Raw genomic sequence first — 14,283 nt, forward strand, 5'->3', positions numbered from 1 at the left:
CCGAGTGCCTGTTTTAATGTCCTTCCATGGCATGCAGTGATGCTCCACATTTTCTGGGCCTCAGCTGCTGATCTCCAATGAGAACAGACTATAATTTGCAGGCCCAAGGTAAATCCACCCTAAGAAAACAGACAGCTCTCTGGGGCAGTGCCCCCCCTATTTGCATGATCACAAGCATCGCTGGAGAGCTTGTTAAAAGCCCTTGTTCCTAGACCTTCCCTGAGATCTTTTTTTATTTTTGACACACACACACACACACACACACACACAGCGCGTGTGTGCATAAGCAGGGGGAGCGGCAGGTAGAACATTCCCTGAGATCTTAAGGATTGTCTGCTCCAGGAGGGAACTGGGACTCTATATTATTATTATCTTAAAGATTTATTTATTTGAGAGAGAGAGCACACACGTGTAAGCAGTAGGGAGGGGCAGAGGGAGAGGGAGAGAAGCAGACTTTGAGCTGAGTGCAGAGCCCAACACAGGGCTTGATCCCATGACCCTTGAGATCATGACCTGAGCCGAAACCAAGAGTGGGACGCTTAACCAACTGAGCCGCCTAGGTGCCCCAGGACTCTATATTATTTTTAACAAACATCCTAGGTTAATTTTATGATCGTTTTTGGGAAATGCTGTTCCACAGGAAACAGTCTGAGGACATGTGACTTCTAGGACATTTTTAGAATCCTGCATGGACTTTTGCTCGTTCAGAACACAGGGGTCCCCAGCAGAGAGAGAACGTGACACAGACCGTGCTCTCAAGGGGCCCCTCCGAGTGATGGAGCGGGCACCCCCCAAGGAGATGTCCAATCTCTGAGTTTCGGTTTCCTCTTGTGTAAATGGGGATGTCAGTAGGCAGCCCTCTTGGCAGGGGAGCTTCTGAGGTCAAATGAGGGGACGGCACAAGAAACACACCTCAGCCGCCCCATAAAATATCAGCTCTTCCTGAGACAGCGGTGTCGTGCCTGACGAGGTTGTTGCCAGCAGACAGGGCGGGTGGCGCAGTCTAGCCGGGGTCCCTGGTGTGGCGAAGTGGGAAGTACTATGAGGAGGAGGGCGTGGTTCCTGAGGACCCGGAGGAGGAAGGTAAGCAGGCTATGGCCAGAGGTCTCAGGGGTGAGGGAGGGCAGCGTGTGGGGCAGAAGCCCTAAGATGGGGTGGCCAGACTCCTGGAGAATGGAAGGGGACATGTGCCATTCTTTCTGACTGGTGAGCATGTCCTGCATTTGGGGCATTCTCCATCTTCCGAATCCTGGTTCCAGCCATAGGAGCCCCATGAGGCCTTCCCAGCCTCCCTTGCAGCTGGGGTGCAGGCATTCAGCCAGCCACAAGCCCTCATGTCAGACTTTGTATCTGAAGCAGGCACCGAGAGGAACCCACCCTGGGGAGGGGATGACAGCTGTATCCTATTTCCAGAGGCTGGAGGTTGAGATGCTAGTGGTACCACCAGGGCCCAGGTTAGCAGCGTTGGCAAAGAGTGGTGTCTGTGCCCAGAGGTGCCTCCACCAGGTCAACTTGGCCGTGACCTTTGGGACATTGTTCCTGGGGGTTTCTCTGGTCCTCCCGGAGACACTGTGAGCTACCGAGTATTTTTAATAAATTATTTTTTAGTCTAAACTAACTAGGGTGGGTTTGTCTTTCTTTCACTTAAGAGCTCTAGAGTTGAGGGGCGCCTGGGGGGCTCAGTTGGTTAAGCGTCTGCCTTTGGCTCAGGTCATGATCCCGGGGTCCTGGGATCGAGCCCCGCATCGGGCTCCCTGCTCAGCGGGGAGCCTGCTTCTCCCTCTCCCTCTGCCTGCCGCTCTGCCTCCTTGTGCTCTCTCTCTATCTCTGTTAAATAAATAAATAAAAATCTTAAAAAAAAAAAAAAGAACTCTAGAGTTGAAACTGCAGAAGCCCAACTGCGAGGCCAGATGTGGGTGTCTCCTAGAAAGGCGAGACCAGGCAGAGGTGAGACCGTGGCCTGGGACGGCCCGAACATGCAGGGCTGGGGAGGGGAGACCTGCAAGTGATAAACAACGTCCTGTGAGGGGTCAGGGAGAATGAGTCCTCAAGATATTTTTACCTGAGCAGGTGGAGCCTGAGGCCAATCAAACTCTGTGATTGGGTTAAAGTGAAGGTCAGGGACCTGCCCTCTCTCTCCCTAAAACAGAGAAGAGTCCTTTTTTCTTTTTTACTGTGTTTTGCTATCCATGAAGAGTGCCCTCCCTCGGTTATATTCTCTAAGGACTCAGTAAAGATCTAAATTTCTTCCAACTGAAATGTCCTTAAGTCAACAGGGTGCAGAGGGGCAACACCCCTCCTGTTGTAACCTCAGAGAGAAGGTGAGTGTGAGTGAGTCCGTGGGGGAAAATGGAGGTGATACCAAGCTTGGTGTGTAGTAGGTCTCTGTGTTTTTTCTGGAGGCCAGAACACTAGTTTCCCTCAGATTTTCCAAGGGTTAGGGTGGGGGCTGACGGCTGATGCCAGCTTTCTGGGTCTCTAGGGTGAAGAGCACGAGTCGGTAGCACCCTGCCTCCGCCTGTCCCTGGCACGCCTCTGTCCCACACACCCTGCCCTTCCCTCTTCCGGAGCCTTTGCTCATAGCAGATTTTGCCATGTCACAGCTCTGCCTAAGACCCATGAGTGACTCCCCATGGCTCCTTGAATGAAGGAGCCAAATGCTTCTTGTTGCCTTGTAAGGTCAGGCCCCTATCTTCTTCTCCTGCCCCAGCCCCTCCATTTACCCCCACGGACTCACTCACACTCACCTTCTCTCTGAGGTTACAACAGGAGGGGTGTTGCCCCTCTGCACCCTGTTGACTTAAGGACATTTCAGTTGGAAGAAATTTAGATCCTTCTGAGTCCTTAGAGAATATAACCGAGGGAGGGCACTCTTCATGTATAGCAAAACGCAGTAAAAAAAAGGACTCTTATCTATGTATGTAATACTTCAAAAAAGTTTAACCCACCCCCATTCACTTTACTCAGCTCTGCAAGGGGCAACACTCTCTTCACAGATGGTGGAAGCACATTCTCCTTCCCTAGACACCAGCACTCTCCCCTCCACCTGGGCCTGATTCTGCAGATCACCAGAGCTTCTTTGGCTATCTTTAAATTTGATCCATCAGCCCACTGCCCAGATTCTAGAAGGAGCACCTGGATAGAGAGCTCGGGAAGTGTCCCAGGATTCGGGAAGCCTGGGGAAGGTGGGGGTGGGGGGCAGGGTGGTTGCAAACACTTATCATGTTACATGGGCTTCTTTCATCCCTTTCTAGCCTGAGACGGGCTCCTTTTCTGGAGACTGCACACCTGCCATTCTTCTGCTGCAACACTCTGGCCCCTTTCTTCCCTTTTCCTTCAGGCCACAGCTTATGTGACCCCTCAGCAGGCGTCCCAGACCAGGGCCGTCTGTCTCTCCTCACAACACATTCTCTCTTGGAGCTCCCACTATCATTAAATCTAGAGGTTTACTTCAGAGCTAGACTACAGACTCCCACTCGACCGGAAGCACTCTAAATGGGTAGCAACTGTGTCTGTTCAGTTCAGGGCCCAATTCCAAGTGCCCAGCCCACAGCCTGGCACCTAGCCAGCTCTTAATAAATATTTGTTGTCGCTACATATTCAAATCTCACTTGAAGCCTGCCTCTCTGTGAGCACCTACTACATGCTAGGCATTGGCCTGGGCACTGGAAATACTACACAGAATGGCAGAAAAAAAATCCCTGCCCGCTGGAGCCTTTTATTCTACAGAGACAGCAAATAAGAATTAAAAAAAAAAAAAAAAAGCTTGCGTCTCTGCAAACATCTCTGGTGTCTCTCTTCTGAAAGGCCATAGCTTGTTCCTTTACTGCCCCTTGGACACCAACCCCTAAGCCTAGACTGAGCACAGTGTCCTGAGGCCCTTTCCCTGTTTATCTGCGAATGACTCCCTTCTCTAAATGCAGATGGATTACCAAGGACTCTTCTCTGGGCACCTGTGACTGACTGTGCCCTTACCCTACTGGGTCCTTTCCTCCATTTACCTTCCTGAGTGTGTGAGTGTGGGAGGCACCTATTCCGCCCCAACCTCTGCGCTCCACCCTCTCATTCCCCCACCCCCCATCTCCCTGGACGGATGTAATATGGCCCGAGCTCAGAGCCAGAGAGCCAGATATCTGCTATTCCCGTTGCTTCCTCGTTCCTTTCTCCTAGCACTGGTAAACTGAGAGATTATGGAAAACCGGCCAGGCCTTTTACCTCCCCCTTGGGAGAGACCAGGCACTCCCGCTAACGGATGTGTCACCATCCCACATCCTTCCTTGATGGGCGTGGAGGGCCCTGAGATCGCCCTCCCCACCTTTACCAACGGAAAAATTTGAGACTCAGGCAGGGATGGATGCTGGGCCTTGGGCCAAGGCCATCCAATCGTATTATACACAGGACTAGAGCCCTCATCCCCCCACTCCGACCCGGTCCGCTACAGGGACCACAGCAGTCGTTCTACGGGAAAGGGCGACCCCTGGTGGTGAAAAGAAGCGTGGCTACCTGTCCCCATCTCCAGGACAGGCCGACAGGAAGGGGCGTGGCCTGCAGAACCACCAAAGGTTTACCACCTGCTGTTGATGCAAGGCCCTTGCTTTGAAAATGGGCAGAAATCTGTGAAGTGCTATACAAATGAAAGATTTTAAAAATATGTACAAATAAGATGGTAGGTGTTATTGAAACGAGTACTGAGTGTTGTACGCAATGAATCATGGAACACTACATCAAAAACTAATGTATGGTGATTAACATAATAAAAAAACTAGTGTTTATGATTTTTTTTAAAAGATTTTATTTATTGGGCGTCTGGGTGGCTTAGTTGGTTAAGCGACTGCCTTCGGCTCGGGTCACGATCCTGGAGTCCCGGGATCAAGTCCCGCATGGGGCTCCCTGCTCGGCGGGGAGTCAGCTTCCCCCTCTCACCTTCCCCCATCTCCTGTTTTTTTCCTCTCTCTCTCATTCTCTCTCTCAAATAAATAAATAAAATCTTTAAAAAAATAAAAATAAAAGATTTTATTTATTTATTTGATGGAGAGAGACACACAGCGAGAGCAGGAACACAAGCAGAGGGAGTGGGAGAGGGAGAAGCAGGCTTCCCACAGAGCAGGGAGCCCGATGCGGGGCTCGATCCCAGGACTCTGGGATCATGACCTGAGCCAAAGGCAGATGCTTAACGACGGAGCCACCCAGGCGCCCCTGTTTATGATTTTTTTTAAGATTTTATTTTTAAGTAATCTCTACACCCAGCGCTGGGCTGGAACCTACAACCCCAAGATCAAGAGTCACATGCTCTACTAACTGAGCCAGCCAGGTGCCCCTCTGTTTTGATTTTAAATGATGGTTTTAACAACTTTTATTTAAAACATTCACCTGGGTGGCTCAGTCGTTAAGCGCCTGCCTTCAGCTCAGGTCATGATCCCAGGGTCCTGGGATTGAGCTCGCATCAGGCTCCCTGCTGGGCGAGAAGCCTGCTTCTCCCTCTCCCACTCCCCCTGCTTGTGTTCCTTCTCTCACTGTGTCTCTGTCAAATAAATAAAATCTTTAAAAAAATAAATAAATAAAACATTCATGTGCCAAGGATAACTCCATCAAAATGAGAATCTTGCAGTTGCATTGGGATGTGTAACCAGTATAGGTGCAGGTACTTTCATGTATACAATATGTATGGTCCTGAGTCTCTCCCATGGCCCTGAAGGGGAAAGAGCCCAACTTTTGGTGCACCTTACCCTTAGCCACATTCCCTGTAATGACCTAATTAACACTGCCTTGTGACTTTACCTGCATCCTGTCAGCTGGATCTTTAGGAAGCAGGGATAGGCATTAAATGGCTCTTAGCATTTCCCAGGCAAGTGACACAGGCTCTAACTGATTCAAGTCTGGTGCTCAGCCCTGGAATGCAGAAGTCGCTGTTACAGGAGAGAATGGGCTTTTATTAAAAAGTCCAGGGCCTGGGGCAAGGCTGTCTCCAAGTTTCTATGGTATCTATCTCTCGTCTCTCGTCTCTCCGGGCACAGGACCAGTCAACAAAAGACTGGTTGTCTCAACAAAAGTACTTGGAAAACCAAGCCTTTGAGAACTTCCCAGACAGAAATGGGTATGCTTAAAGACCACCTGACTAGTTAATATGACCTCCACTCCTGCTACCAAAGGAACGTAGGCGACCCACTTTGAATATCATTTCTGAGGTTGTTTCTAATTGTTCCAAAAATAAATGGAATATTTCTAGGAAATACTGGTCTCGAGCTAACTACAGAATAAAATTTCACTGACATTACAGGGTCATGACTATACCTTCATAAACTAGGTATTTTCCTATCGACCTTGATGATCAGGGATACAGCAGTACATGATCAGATCAGAAAGTGTATAAGCTGAAAATAGGGTTGGAGACAGAAAGTCCAATATGTTGCTAGCTACTGTGGTGTCACTGCTCCCGATACAGGTGTAACCTGAATCCCCACTTGGGAGCCAGAAATCAGCTGAGAAGAGGCCTCTGGAGAGAGACTGTCCTGGTCCTGGAGGGTGGATGAAGTGCGGCCTCCGCACAGCTCATCCCACTGAGCAGACTGGACTGAGTTCCTGACTTGTACTGAAGGGACTGGGTAAGTCTCTTCTGTAACGCCTCAGAGGATCCTTGGGTAACCTGAAAGTTAGGACAAAAGTCTGGCGCTTGACCCTGAACTGTGAGCAGAGCATTTTGAGAGAGAGCATACTAAATGAGAATGCCCTGCTTGTAACTTCCTGGCAGCCTCTCAGCTTTATCAGGGTCTGTCATGTAAAGCTGATGCCTGGGCGCAGGGCACTGACAGCGGTCCGACACCGCGGCCCGAACGTCGGGACACATATCCCAGGAGCCGGAGAACCCAGGCTTTCCCCGAGCCTCTCCAGGAGACCTGCAGGCCCTACAAGGACCCTAACAGGCTCAGTCCCGCCTCAGGGTCCAGGCTGCTCCCCCGCTCTTGGGAAAGGGAGTTCGCTCCAGGCGCAGGAGGAGAGGTCAAGGAGGCGCACTCTGCATCCCTCTACCGCGGAGGGGCCGAGCCCCCACCCACCATCCCCTTTCCCCAGCAGCGCAGGCTCGCGGGAAGGGCGGGCCAGGGCTCGGGTCAGCGGAGACGGAGGGCTCGGATCCGCGGCCCTACGGTCGAGCAGTGTGTGCAGGGGCGAGGAGCCCGGCTGGCGGGGAGAGAAGACCCTCTTCTCTGTAGCAGGAAAGCCCCCATTCCGCGATGGGGATCCCAACAGCGCGGGTCACTCTTCCGGTCCTGAGCGCCCGCGTCCCTGAGGCCCCGCCCCGCAGCCCACTGCGTACTGGGATTTGTAGTTCCTGGGGGCGGGGCTAGCACGGTTTGGCGTGGGTGTGTCTGTGTGTCTCGAGGTCCACTGTGGCGTCCCGGTCTTCGTGACCTCATGCCCGAGGGCCCACTGGACCTGGGGTTGACACTGAGGTCGCAGGCTTCGGCTCCCGAGGCCCCGCCCTGTGGCCCACTCCTACTGGGACTTGTAGTTCGGGCTGGGGTTCGGGCCTGGGTAGGGCGGGGGGGTGGGGTGGGAGGAGGGTGGAGGGGTAGGTGTCGTAGTGCCATCCTGTTCCTCTTTGGCCTGGATCTGGACAGCGGACCTGGCCCGGGACTCGCAGCTCCGGCCAGGCTCCCTGTGGACCTTTTTGCAGCCGGCCCACCGCCTCAGCGGCACCTGCAAGACCAGCCTCCAGATGGGCAAACTGAGGCAGGAAAAACTGCATGCTCAGGCTGTGGTCTGCCCTGGTGTCAGGCCGAGTCAGGCCCGAGTGTAAACGTGGGAGAGGAAAGGCCAGAGTGAGGACTTGGCCTGGGAAGCCCAGCCCAGGCCTGTGGGCCATGCTGGGCAAGGGGAGGGTCCAGGGCCCTTTCAGTTCTTAAGAATCTGTGATCAATGCTGTCTCAAAATGATGAACAGGCTCGCCCAGGACTGGCTGAGCACATTAGAGCTGACCACCTCATAGGGTTGACAGATAAGATTTTATTTGCCAAATTTGGCAACCCTACAGACGGAGCTCAGGGAGGAAGGAAGTTTCTTCTGAGGAAGAAAACCAAGAAATGGGGCAATCCTGGCCCACAGGTTTACTTTGAGGATTACATAAACAGGGTTGGGGGGTGGGTTTTTTTTTTTATTACTGAAGTATAGGTGACATACAATATTATATTAGTCTCAGGTGTACAACATAGTGACAATTACATATATTAGGGAACACCACCATAAGTATCGTTATCATGAAGTATAGTTACCATCTGGGGGTGGGAGTGTTTTGTAAACTGTAAAGACAGTAATGGGTGAGGAGTTACCATCGTCAGAATTTGAACTTGAGACAGTGGAGAAAAGGCTCTGGGCTTTCAGGACCCTCACTTTAAAAGGGAACGTACACTTACTATAGTTATCTGAGATGTCTCCATCAGGAGAAGCTGGGTGGTAGAGACGTGGGACCTGTCTATAATATTTTTTTAAGTGGGGTGCAAATGAATCAAGGATGGCCTTACTGCTCAAAGGTTACAAAGCCCTTTGGGTGTTTGTTCGTTGACTGCTTTATTGAGTGTACAATTCACAGACTTGTGCAACTATTAACACAATCTAATTTTATTTTTTATATTTTTATTTTTTTAGGATTTTATTTATTTATTTGACAGAGACACAGCGAGAGAGGGAACACAAGCAAGGGGAGTGGGAGAGGGAGAAGCAGGCTTCCCGCTCACCAGGGAGCCCGATGCGGGGCTAGATCCCAGGACCCTGGGATCACGACCTGAGAGGAAGGCAGATGCTTAACGACTGAGCCACTCAGGCACCCCTACCACAATCTAATTTTAGAACATTTTCATCACCGCAAAAGGAAACTCCTAGTATTAGCAGCCACCCCCTAAACCGCACCCCCTAATTTCCTCCAGTCCTAAGCAACCATTAATCTACTATTTATTTCTACTGATTTGCCTGTTCTGGACATCTCATGGAATCATATAACACGTGGTCTTTTGTGATGGGATTCTTTCACTTAGCATAATGTTTTATTTTTTTAATTTTTTTAAAGATTTTATTTATTTATTTGACAGAGAGACACAGCGAGAGAGGGAACACAAGCAGGGGGAACAGAAGAGGGAGAAGCAGGCTTCCTGCAGAGCAGGGAGCCTGATGTGGGGCTAGATCCCAGGACTCTGGGATCATGACCCGAGCTGAAGGCAGACGCTTAACGACTGAGCCACACAAGTACCCCTCACTTAGCATAATGTTTTAAAATTTCATCCAGGTTGCAGCATGTGTCAGTACTCCATACTGTTTTTTGCAACTTCTTGTGAGTCTACAAATATTGTGAAATACAACTTCTTTTCTTTAAAGCCAAGTATCTGGAAGGTGAACTGAGGTAACTTGTTGCAAGTGAAAGGACTCCCAGCTGGGACTAGCGTTTGATGTTGAGAGTAGGGTGGGCCCTGGGAAAGGAGGGAGGGGCAGGGCTTGGTGGGGAGGGGGGGGTGCCTGACTCAGCCCAGCCCTGCCTCAGGAGGCTGTGTGTTGTGAGTGTTGGGAGGTTCCCCACCCCCCCACCCCTCGCCAGGCTCCCAATCCACCCTCTGCCACTCACTAAAGGGATCATGGAGCAAGTGTTTGTTTGTTTGTTTGTTTGGTTTGGTTTGGTTTTACCTCATTTGGTCTCCATTTCCTCATCTGTAAAAGGGGGATAATGAAACCATCTACTTTAGAAAATAAATGGGGGGATTGAAGGAGAAAATCATAAAAAGGACAGCACATGGCATATAGTGCCGGCCCTCAAGACTGTTAGCTCCCATCATGAGCTTACAGGGGTGTTGAGGATCCAGTGTAACCCTGGCTTTGAGGGGATAAACCAGCCCTTCCTCCTGCCCCGATCACCCAGTGCCCTTCTTGTCACCACAATGCTCCCCTGAAGCCTCCTGGCCCGCTCATTCTTGCCGTACTGGATGAGTCCCACTTTCCCAGCGGTCACCAAGAAACTCCAGCATGTCACTGCCCAGAATGTCTCTGAGGACCCAACAGCTTTATTCAGAAAATATGGTGGTCCAGACCCCTGGCCATTCCTCAGAGCTGGTTGAAAAGATCTGGAAAAATTCATTATGGATAAAATTTAAAGGCTAGATGCATTGAGTGCCTTCAAAGGAATATTTTGGGGAATTTTGATGTTGGAATTTTTAAGTGTTGCAACAGATCCCTGCCAGCTTCCCAGGCTGAGGAAATACAACAGCTCAGCCTGAGCTGTGCCTCTGGATTGGAGTCAGAGGACCCAGAAGGGACTCCTTGTCTGCTGTCTGCATTTTACAGATGGGAAACAGACTCAGAGAGAACCATATGGCAGGGTAGTTAGAAGCCAGGTTGGAAACTCAATTAGGGAGAATCCTTTGCAATTTCAAGAAATCCTTAGCCCTGGAAATCAGTTCATAAGCCTGGATCCATGGACACAGAATCAGAGGGCTGGACATCTTGGATGGCTCCAGACCTTGGCCAGAGCCCAAGCAGCCACATCCAGAAGTCAGTGTCGGATGCCTCTCTCCTGTTGTTTTTTTTTTTTCCTCAGCCAGATGTTTGTCTTAGAAGTGGTTTATTAATAATAATGGTAATAGCACCTTGCATGTGTCCAGGCCTTTATTTTTTTCAAAGACCTTTCCACGGGTCATCTCATTGGATGCCCACAATTCCCTAAGGTAGGATGACTGGGTTATTGTCCTCCCTTCACAGGTGAGAAACCTGTGGCTCAAAAGGTTTAAGTGACTTTCCCAAGGTGACAAAGTACCTTGGGGATGCACTAGAATATGGGGATTTTGCTCTCTAATCTGCTAATCAGAGTAAAAATCTAGTTTAAAAAAATGTTTTTTGAGTGTCTGTTACCTGCCAGGTGCTCTGCTGGGTGCTGGCGTCTGCGGGGAGCAGGTATTTCTTGTTCTCTTCAAGGTCCTTCCAGCTGGACTAAGAATCAAGTTGACGTGAGACAGATTAACAGAAGAAAATCAAATTTAATAGTGTACATATGGGGAACCCACATAGATGTGGAAATTCCAGAGACAGTCAGGCAAAATGAGATCCAGTTGTCATGCTGAATTAAGGAGAAGGGGGTAGGGTTCTGGGACTTCAAAGGGAAAGAATGCAACTCACAGGAGGATTAACAAGAGTAAATGTTTGGTCGACAAATGTTTTCTAGGCCACTCAGAAACAATGGACAGAGAGGACTTTGATCAGATGGGCCTGGGCTAGGTTCCTTCCAGTCTACCGTACCTAGTTCATAGTATAATGTAATTGTTGATGGTGATGGCTGTCTTCCTGGAGCAGCTCCTCTACTTAAATTCTTTTAGGCCTTTGGTAGGGGAAGGGAGTAAAGAGCTTTTCCTGAATTTGCTGGGTTTTGATTGCTTTTTAACTCAATATGACCTTCATGCCAAGGTGGCCCATCTTGGCGTGGCCTGCCCTTGCACTCCTCATTTCACAAGGATAACCTGATGTAGCTCCTGGCTGGAGGAGCCAACAGTGTGGTGGGAGAGGTACACGTGTAGCAGATGATAAAAGTGATGACAAGGGCGGGGCGCCTGGGTGGCTCAGTCGTTAAGCGTCTGCCTTCGGCTCAGGTCATGATCCCAGGGTCCTGGGATCGAGCCCCTCATCGAGCCCCGCATCGGGCTCCCTGCTCCGCGGGAAGCCTGCTTCTCCCTCTCCCACTCCCCCTGCTTGTGTTCCCTCTCTCGCTGTGTCTCTCTCTGTCAAATAAATAAATAAAATCTTAAAAAAAAAAAAGAAAGAAAGAAAAAGTGATGACAAAGGAAATTTCCAGGGGGGTGGAAGTGTTTTATATCTTGGTAGGATATAGGTTTACATGGGTATTTGCAAATGCCAAAACTCATTATGCTTATGCTTTGTGCATTTCACTGTAAATTTTACCTAAAAATGTAGAAAATGGGAATGCTCTGGGAAGACTATGTCTAGCTGGGAGTTGGCAGGGCACAACTGTTGGGAAGTGGACCAGAGAGGTAAACTAGGTTACCCACAAGTACAATTCCACCTTCCTTTGTGGGGTGTGGTCGAAAAGTTTTCCCATGGAGGCTGTAGACCCAGTTGGCCCAGTAGCCTTGATGCCCAGAGCACCTGGGGTCTACAGAGGAGGGAGGCAGGGATTGCTGCATGTTTCAGGAGACGGATATTTCAACTGAGTCTGCAGGGTGAGCAGTTGGCCAGAGGAGGGTGGACAGGTGGAGGGTGGTTTCTAAGCACTGCTCAGTGAAGTGTGGTTGCCTAGCATGGTCCAGACAGAAAAGGGTAGAACCAGACTTTGAACTACTTCCTTTACCCCAAGCCCCATCAGTAGGCCTCAGAAAAATTCAAGCTTGTTGGAATATTTTTTTTTAAATAAATTTTATTGGGGCCACTGGGTGGCTCAGTCAGCTGAGCATCCAACTCTTGGTTTCGGCTCAGATCATGATCTCAGGGATTGAGCCCCATGTCGGATATGCTCAGTGTGGGGTCTCCTTGGGATTTTCTCTCCCTCTTCCTCTGCCCCTCCCCCTGCTCGTGCTCTCTTTCTCTCTCTTTCAGATAAATAAAATCTTTATTTATTCATCTGAGAGAGAGAGAGAGAGAGAGAGAGCGCGTGCACAAGTTGGGGGAGGGGCAGAGGGAGAGGGAGAAGCAGACTCCCCGCTGAACAGGGGCTCCCTCCCAGGACCTGACCTGAGCCAAAGGCAGACGCTTAATGAACTGAGCCACCCAGATGCCCCTAAAAATTTTTTTTAAAATACATTTTATTTATTAATTTTTTAAAATAAACTCTACCCCCAGCATGGGGCTCAAACTCATGACCAGGAGATCAAGAGTCCCAAGCTCTACTGACTGAGCCAGCCAGGCACCCATAAGCTAGTTGGAAGTTTTTGATTTTTTTTTTTTTAATTTTAGATTTACTATTTATTTGAGAGAGAGAGCATGGGGCTCGATTCTAAGACCCATGAGATCATGACCTGAGCTGAAACCAAGAGTCAGACACTCAACTGACTGAGCCACCCCTGCGTCCCTAGTTGGAAGTTTTAAAGCTGCTCTTTAAAGAAAGAACAGTGTCCTGTTACCACTATGTCAGGAGGCCAGGTCCATACCCTGATCGCAATGCCTTTTGTCAGCTGACATCTTTTGGGGTTTGCCTGCGGCTCATGACTCTCCACTCAAGATCCAAGGTGGCAGTGTGGCCCATGTGCTGTCTGACTCACTTCCTGGAGGGCCTGGCTGGCTGGTGCATACACTGGCTGGCCTGTTTTCCTCTGAATAGAGAGAAAGGGGAGAGGTATTGCAGGTCAAGCACCGGCTTTGAAGCCAGACCAGCCTGGGCTAGAATCCTGGTTCTGTGGCTGAACTGGGAATGTGGCCCTGGACCAGTCACCCCCTCTGAGCCTCCCTGACTCTTCTCCGTCCATGAAGCATAACTATGGGGGTAGTAAGTCTGAGGACAGAACCACATCGTGTGCAGAGCACTGAGTTCATAGCAGGCACTCAAGGCACAGACAGCAGCGGTCAGAGCTCGACCTAGGCCGAGGATCTGTCAGTCGACTGGGCTGTGGACACCGCCATCCCTGGCGGAGTTTCCCCGCGCTGCTTGGCTGTTGTTAGCCTCCCTAATACCCGCCTCAATTCTAGGTCCGCGTGCGCGTCCCGGGCTCCCGGGCAGGGTCAGGGGCGAGGAGGGCTCAGTAGCGCCCCCAGCCGGCTCCAGCCGCCCGCGCCCCTCCCTCTGACTCCCCGCGGCGTGGGGGGCCGCGGAGGCCGCGGTCCGAGCCGCCTGGCGAGGCGCTGGCAGGCAAACAGCGCTGTGGGGTCTGACCACCCGGCGCCCCGCTCCCCTGTAGGGATCGGAGGGGCTCAGCTGGCCCGGGGCGCCTCCTCGGGGCGCTCGCTCCCCCTCTCTTTGGGGCACACCCGCTTGCCTTGTCGTGTCTCCCCGCTTCCGGAAAGGAAGGACGGGAGAGGGCGGATCCTTGCTAAAGGAATGATTTATTTTACTCCATCTGTGACAAACTGAGCATTCCTGCTGGGGGAGACTGGAGGGAGAGGAAAAATGTGGATCTGGTTAAAAAACAAACCGAAACAACAACAACAAAAAACAAGTTTTAGAGTCTGGTTACCAGATAATGTTTTTAGCGCGTATTGAGTGCCAAGGCGCTTGGGATTCCCAGGTGGAGTGACCTGCTCTTTTGTTTCGTTGTTAATTCGCAAACCTCTTTTTATTTTTGTGGTGATGGGGCCACGTTTCGCCAAGTG

Source organism: Eumetopias jubatus, unplaced genomic scaffold, assembly GCF_037043125.1.
Source record: "Eumetopias jubatus isolate StellerSeaLion01/CBP00866 unplaced genomic scaffold, mEumJub1_p1.0 scaffold_9, whole genome shotgun sequence".
In the NCBI taxonomy this organism is placed as follows: Eukaryota; Metazoa; Chordata; class Mammalia; order Carnivora; family Otariidae; genus Eumetopias; species Eumetopias jubatus.